Below are 7,644 nucleotides of genomic sequence, written 5' to 3' on the forward strand. Positions count from 1 at the left end.
AATGTTGACTGTAGGTTTTTTACAGTTGCTCTTCAGCAAACTGTGGTACTTCTTCTCTATCCCTCATTTGCTGAAAGTCCCTTTATTTATAAATCATGAATCAATGTTGGATTTTGTTATTTTTGTGGGCCACTTAAAATGGTCATATGATTTTTTTCTAGTCTATTGATATGATTGTGATATGGTTTGACTGTGTCCCCACCCAAATATTATCTTAAATTGTAGTTCCCATAATCCCCACGTGTCGTGGGAGGGAACCAGTGGGAGGTAATTGAATCATGGGGACAGTTACCGCCATGCTGTTCTTGTGATAGTGAGTGAGTTCTCATGAGATATGACGGTTTTATAAGAGGCATTCCTTTCTCTCCTGCTGCCATGTGAAGAAGAAGGATGTGTTTGCTTCCCCTTCTGCTATGATTGTAAGTTTCCTGAGGCCTCCTCAACCTTGCAGAACTGTGAGTCAATTAAACCTTTTTCATTTATAAATTACCCAGTCTCAGGTATTTCTTCATTCAATGGATTACACTGAATGATATTCAAGTGTTTAATCAGTCTTACATACTTGGAATTAATGTAATTTGGTAATGCAGGAAAGTTCTTTTTATGCATATTGTTAGATTGGGTTTACTAATATTTTTGTTGATGGTATTTCATGTAAATTCTTTTTTGTTATCAATTATGTAATTGGATTATTAAGAAATTTAGAACACCAATTTGTGAGGATAAATTCCCTTTGTCAGTGCAAACACAGATGGAGGTGGTCCTGGAGCTGAGGAATAGCTTTGATTTTGGGGAAAATTTGCGAGTCCACAGTTTTCTGATCAATCTTGTGCTGCTCTGTAGTCTCGTATTTGTCTTTTTCTGTGTTGAAGATCTCACCTTCCTGGTGTCTGGGTGTCTGGGCTTCCACAGCCGCTTCTTCTTGAAGTAAGTGTCAGTAAGATGTTTTGGGATTTTTACGTTACTGATATTAATTCTGCTTGAGATGGCAATAACAAATTTCTGGTGTGTTCTTTGTAGAGGAATTCAATTGAAGACCAGAGGTCCATTCACAAATAACAAGCCACTAGCCACCTGCTTCAGGGAGACCACCCTCTTGCCTCTGTGGCACTCAGTAAGAATGATGAGAATGGTCCTGGGGGTGACTCTGGCTTGCAGTTTTCTCAAGTGCTGACTGAAGGGTTTTTGGCTGTGGCTCAACGGCTTTCGAGGCACATCTTCAGTAGAATAATATCTAGGGATTTTGTGAAGTTTAACTACCCGGGTACCACTCTACTTGTTACCCCACACGTTCTCCTTCATTTTTTTTTTTTTTTCAACTTTGGATTTAGTGGCTAAGTACTTCCTCTTGTACATGGCCCTTCTGCAATACATAGTAGATTGGGAATATCTGCCACTTCCTCAGACAAGGACAGGATTTCAGCTGCAATGAGGCTTCCCTTTCTTGGGCTTTTTAGCTTTGAGGTCACCCTTTTTCACTCTGTCACCATCAGCCTTCTTGGCTTTGAGTTGCTTCTTTTTAGTATCTGGCTTATCAGCCTTTTCATCTGCCATCTTGCAAGATGAGAAAGAGTCATGTAAATTCTTGAGAGATATTGGCCTGTAATTTTTTTTTGGTACTGTCTTTGGCTTTGGTAAAATAAATTAGAAAGTGTCCCTTCTTCTAAGTCTGAAATAAGTAGTATAAAATTTGCAAAAGTGGTGTTAATTCTTCTTTAAATGTTTGGTTGAATTCACCAGTGAAACCAGCTGGAGCTAGAGATTTGCTTTTAGTGTCCTTTTAAAATATGAATCTAATTTCTTTAACAGCTATAGGAATATTTAGAACATTTATTTCATCTTGGGTCAGTTTCGGTAGTTTGCAGCTTTTGAGGAATTTCTTACATTTAAGTTGTCAAATTTATGTATGTAAAATTATCTATTATACTTTCTCATTATTCTTTTAATGGCAATAAAATCTGTGATGATATGCCCTGTTTAATTCCTGATATTGATGATTTGTGTTTACTTTATTCTTGTCAGTCTTGCAGAGGTTTGTCAATTTTATTAATTTTTTTGGAAGAAACAGCTTTTGTTTCATTGATTGTCCCTATTGTTCTATTTTTAAATTTTATTGACTTCTGTCCTTTATGATTTTCTTCCTTCTACCTTTTTTATGGATTTTTTGGTGGTTTGTTGTTTGCTTTCCATGTATTTAGACATTTTCCTGTGGTATTTCTGTTATTGACTTCTAACTAGACTCATTATAGTCAGAGAGCACACTCTATGATTTTGATTCTTTAATTTTTCTTAAGGTTTGTTTTCTGGTCAGGGTATGACTTATCTTGGTAAATTTTCCATGGGTAATTAAAAAAATGTACATTATGCTGTTGTTGGGTCGAATGTTCTATGTAAGTTTTTCATCTTAATTTTTTTGTTCAATTTATCTGTAGCCTTGCTTATTTTCTGTCTAGTTGTACCATTAGTTGCCAAAAGGAGAGATTTGAGGTTCCTGGCAAATTACTCCTTAATTCCTGGAGAAGAAAGTTAACAGTTTTTTTCTTTCAGCCCTTGAAAAATATTGTGCCACATGCTCTGGCCTTCATGTTTACAGATAAGAAATCATCTGAATTGGTATTCCCCTGTAGATCATGTGCTGTCTCTCTGGCTATTTTCAGAAGTTAATGATTCTGTGCTTTAGTGTAGATTTGCTTGCGTTTATTCTGTTTGGGGTTCACATGACTCCTTAGATTGAAGGTTTGTGTCTTTTGTCAAGTTTGAAGAGTTTTCAGTAATGACTTCTTTAAATACTCTTTCAGTCCCATTCTTTTTCTCTCTCTTTATGGGACTCTAATGATATGACTGTTGTATATTTGTTTTTAACCCACAGGCTCCTGAGGCTCTGTTCACATATATTTTGTTTATTTTTCTGCCTTTTAGTCAGATTTGATAAATTCTATTGATTGTCCTCAAGTTCACTGATGTTATCCTCTTTCATCTCCAGTCTTACATTGAACCAAGCCAGCAGTTCTATATTTTCCATTTGTTTCCACTGGTTCTTTTTATAAATTCTATTTCTTTTCTGAGTTTTCTGTTTTTATTTATTTCAAGAAAATCTATAATTGATGTTGAAATGTTTTTTGATGACTGTGTTAAAGTTTTATGTCAGATAATTCCAACAGCTGCTTTATCTCAGTGTTGGCATTAGTTGATAGTCTTTTTTCATTCAAATTTTTATTTTCCTAATTCTTAGAATGATGGGTGATTTTTTTTTATTGTATTCTGGAACTGTTATCTATTGTGTTAGGAGATTCTGCCTCCTATTTAAATCTTTTATTTTAGCAGTCAGTCACGCTGTTAAGCTTTAGCATGCATATCTTAGCCTACTTTTGTGGGTTGCTGTTCTAATAACAGTTTAATTTTATACTTTTTTTGGGTCTTTATGGTTTTTATTTTGGCCTGATTGGTTTATCTGGGACTACTGAGGCTCCCACTGCTCCCTGTTCATACTGTTTGAAGGGATGGAAGTGAGAGGGATTTAGACAGGCTGGGCTGCCTGGTGTTGCTCAAGGCGAGAAGAAAGTCTCAGGTCCAGAGGGACAAAGAGGTCTTCTTTTCCTGGCATTTGATGTAGTGGGATACTCCCTGATTGTAACCCTTCACCTCCATGGAAACAAGCTCCCTCATGGGAGGCAGGCAATAACTCCTTTTTCCTTCCACTTCCTCATATGAAACTTCAAGATAATAAAAGAGGCAACTATTCAGAGTCTAATTACATCAAAGGGAAGTCCTGGGATGGCTGATTAAAATTGGTATGCAAAAGGAGGAAATTGATAGTGTGATCACCTGAAGCTTGGTGGAATTTCATAGGAAATTGTGGACTCATAACCATCTCTCCTCAAATACCCCCTGATGTTAAAAATATCAAGAAAGATATGCTCAGCTTATTTGCACCTAGATAAAATACAAGCAAAGAAAAGTTCTAATGAGCTTCCAGTATTAGATGCCAAAATGCTCTCTTTTAACATTTATTTTGTAATATAAGAATAAAATTGACATGAAGGTCAGTGTCTTTAGATCCAATCTCCAGTAATACATTGTGTGGTTGAAATGGCCTGGAGGTGGAATGGAAACTATTTTAGTTCTATTAGATAAAGAAGCACAGTGTATAGTGCTGCCTAGTCCTGCTCATGATTCTTTTAGGGCTAGCAAAATCAATTTACAGGGATGTGGGGATGCTATTATAGTAGGGTAAAAATTTAACATCTGGATAACAATTGTAATGTATGATTAAAAACCCTTGAATTCTCTCATATAATGTTGTGATATGATAACATGGGTTGTAGATCTAGTACAGCTAGCAGTTTTCTATTGATGATATTATAATTATTTTAGAACCTAAGTATCAAGCCAAAATCAAATTTACTTCAGGCATAAATTGCATGATAATCAGGAATCGTTGACTAACTTCACAAAAATTCAGAGCCCCACATAAACAGTGATTCTTTTGAGCATTGTATGGACTTGAGCAACCTATGACTTATTGAAGACCACTAAAAATGAATTATTTTTACTGCCTGTTTCTTAACCTGAACAATGTCTATTGGCCTTTCTTGACTTTTAGAGAAATCACATTCCTCACTTTGGAATACTGTTGGATCTGATCCTTAAAATCATTTAAATAAGGCCATATTTAATTGAGGGCTGTAATGCTAGTTCTTCTTTTGGATAACATGGTCCTAATGTTGAAATGATACTAGAAGTGTTGGCCACTCATATTTAGCCAACTGGAGTCTTTCATAAAACCCCATAACCGCTTCTTCTGAACAGTTATCTCTTGTCTTTTGAATTATAAAATGACCAGATGCTCCTCTCTGGTATACTCCTTTTAAAAGATAGTTATTGGCTTATTATTGGGCACCTACACAGACAGTCCAAATAAGTAAATGGTTTAAGGCCATATTAAAGCCCCAGTGAAACATTGCAAAAAAAGAGGAAGCTGCCAAAAGAAGTTTCCACATAAGACAGAGTAAAAAGGTCATATGTAAGAGCATCATACCAGATAATTTACAGGAAAGACTCCTTACATTAGTAAGCAAGTAGACTTTTTCTCCCTATGACCTACTATAAAGTTGCTTAAGGACTTGCTTGCTACTATTGTTGAATGGGCATATTTTTGAGCAATTGTCTTACAATGTAAGGCAATTGCCCTGGTTCACAAAGGACAGTTCCAGAAGCTAATGCCAAGACTTACCATAAAAATCAGGGCTGGGTGCAATGGCTCACACCTGTAATCCCAGCACTTTGGTAGGCTGAGGTGAGAGGATTGCTTGAGACCAGGAGTTTGAGTTTGATACCAGCCTTGTCAACATAGCAAGACCCTGTGTCTACAGCAAAATAAATCAGCTGTTCTGCATTCAGCAAACAGTAAAATACTCATGGAAAAGTACAGAGCCTGTATTACAGGCTGTGTTCTTTGCAATGACAGAAGAACTTAACAAAAAAAAGGCTCTACTGTTTTACTTTTTATAATGACTATATTGACTTTTAGGCTTTCAATTTGTTCTGGAAAATGGATCAAATGGACCACAGAGGGGCCTCCACATGGTGTGCTGCTCTTTGTAAATCTCTATGGAAATTCTGAGAAAAAAATCAAAGGCACACTGATGCTCAACACAGCAACCCTGTGTCAGGGTCTGAGATGACTGAACTCAAGAAGTTCATGTCCTACTTGGATTTCTTGAAGTGACAACCTAGGTCCATGACATGGGTGAACACAGACAAATTCAAACCATGCAATGATGTGTCAAATTACAGCACACTCTGGTGGCCCCTACCAATATAATTTTTTCTGTATGCTAATGGAAAAGGCAAAATCTGCAGTTCACCCTTGCCAGCATATAGTTGGCAAGTAGATTACATTGGCTTTTAACCTATTGCTCCAGGGGAGGGTACTTAAATGGATATTGACAGAACTTGATACACATTCTGGGTTTGGATTCCCATACTCACTAACTGAAGCCAAAGCTGTTTATGTTAGCAAAGAACCATGACCAAAAACAAAAAACAAACAAACAAACAAACAGTATCATTTTGTTCCTCTTAAGAAAATACATTTCATCAGATTAAGTTATTAACTTCTAGAGAAATGATGGGTAAAGAAACAGAAACATCACACTCAATAGACTTTTAAAATATATTCCCAAAGTAGTGGGTTAATAAAAACTGACATGTGTAATTGAAACACCTATTTAAACAGATGCAGGTAACAAAGGATTGAAGGGCTGCCCTACGACTTCCAGCTTTGTCTTTATTAATTTTATTTTACCAAGAAGATTATTATGGTTCTCCTTGAGATAAATTATTGTGCATTTGAAGTAAAATTGGAAAAGAAGGAAGAAGAGATGATGCAGGAGCTTACATTCAAATCTTCCCTTGTATGTAAACAATTTCTTTTCAGTGTTATACCCAATTATTCCTAGGTTAGAGTTACTGTCCCAGAGGCTGGTAATATCCCCAAAAAGAAATTATGTCTATTAATCTGAATATAACTGAAAGAATCCCAAAGAGATTGATGGGATAAATTATTTCTTCTCCAGACTTTGCCAAGTTTGGCCTAACAACTTGTGACAAATATTTTGCGTAATGGTTCTATTTCTTTGAATTTTTCCCATCTAATTCACTATGACTGGGAATAGAATAAAAGAGGAAGCCTTAGCATGTGTCATCTTGTTACCAACAATGTGGACTAGACCATTGTCTGGACCAGAGAGACCCATCTCAGTGGAAAAGCTTTAGATAAAAATTAATGATAGAAGGAAGAAAAGTGAGATTGTAAATGAGGGAAAGAGAGTCAATTAATGGCTGTTAAAAAAAAAAAGAAAATGCTAATATAATTTTGTCTCTCCTTGTGAGAGGCTTGGAGCAAAAGAATACTAGCTTATTTAGCTTTGACTCAGATGCCCTGGGGCAAGCACTCTGCTGGAATCCCTTTCTCTTCCAAAGGAAGAGAAGGACTAAACTGAGTTGGCTAACAGACATACTAACAAACACACATGTGGAAGTGGTCTATGTCCTCAAAATGGATAAACCGATAAAAGCTCTGACTATGACTACATGAAACAATATTAATATGGCCATGTATTTTGATTCTTGTTTCTCAAGATATGTCTATTAACAAAGACCCATGAAAGGAAACAACTTACTGAGAATATTTATCAAATGAAATCTGAAGAACACAGATTCATAGTAATCTGAATGAACATTGTGTGGCCATTAATTGTGATGATGAAGATTAAAAAAGAAATGAGCTGGCCTATGATCATAGATTTCCTGCTGTATGTCCCATCTGTTACAGTGTCTTATATACAAATAATTGTTTACTTTGTTTTTACTCTAGTACATGTTTTTCTTTTTTTTCTTTTTTTTTGAGACGGAGTCTCGCTGTGCTCCCAGGCTGGAGTGCAGTGGCGTGATCTCGGCTCACTGCAAGCTCCGCCTCCCGGGTTCACGCCATTCTCCCGCCTCAGCCTCCCAAGTAGCTGAGACTACAGGCGCCCGCCACCACGCCCGGCTAGTTTTTTTTTTTTGTATTTTTAGTAGAGACGGGGTTTCACCATGTTAGCCAGGATAGTCTCGATCTCCTGACCTCGTGATCCACCCTCC

General features: G+C 36.6%; 1 pseudogene; it reads right to left on the minus strand.

The window, feature by feature from the left end:
• Nucleotides 1-440: 440 nt before the first annotated feature.
• Nucleotides 441-7,409, minus strand: LOC110742857 (annotated as a pseudogene).
• Nucleotides 7,410-7,644: the final 235 nt, after the last annotated feature.

This window comes from Papio anubis, chromosome 4 (genome assembly GCF_008728515.1).
Source record: "Papio anubis isolate 15944 chromosome 4, Panubis1.0, whole genome shotgun sequence".
NCBI lineage: Eukaryota > Metazoa > Chordata > Mammalia > Primates > Cercopithecidae > Papio > Papio anubis.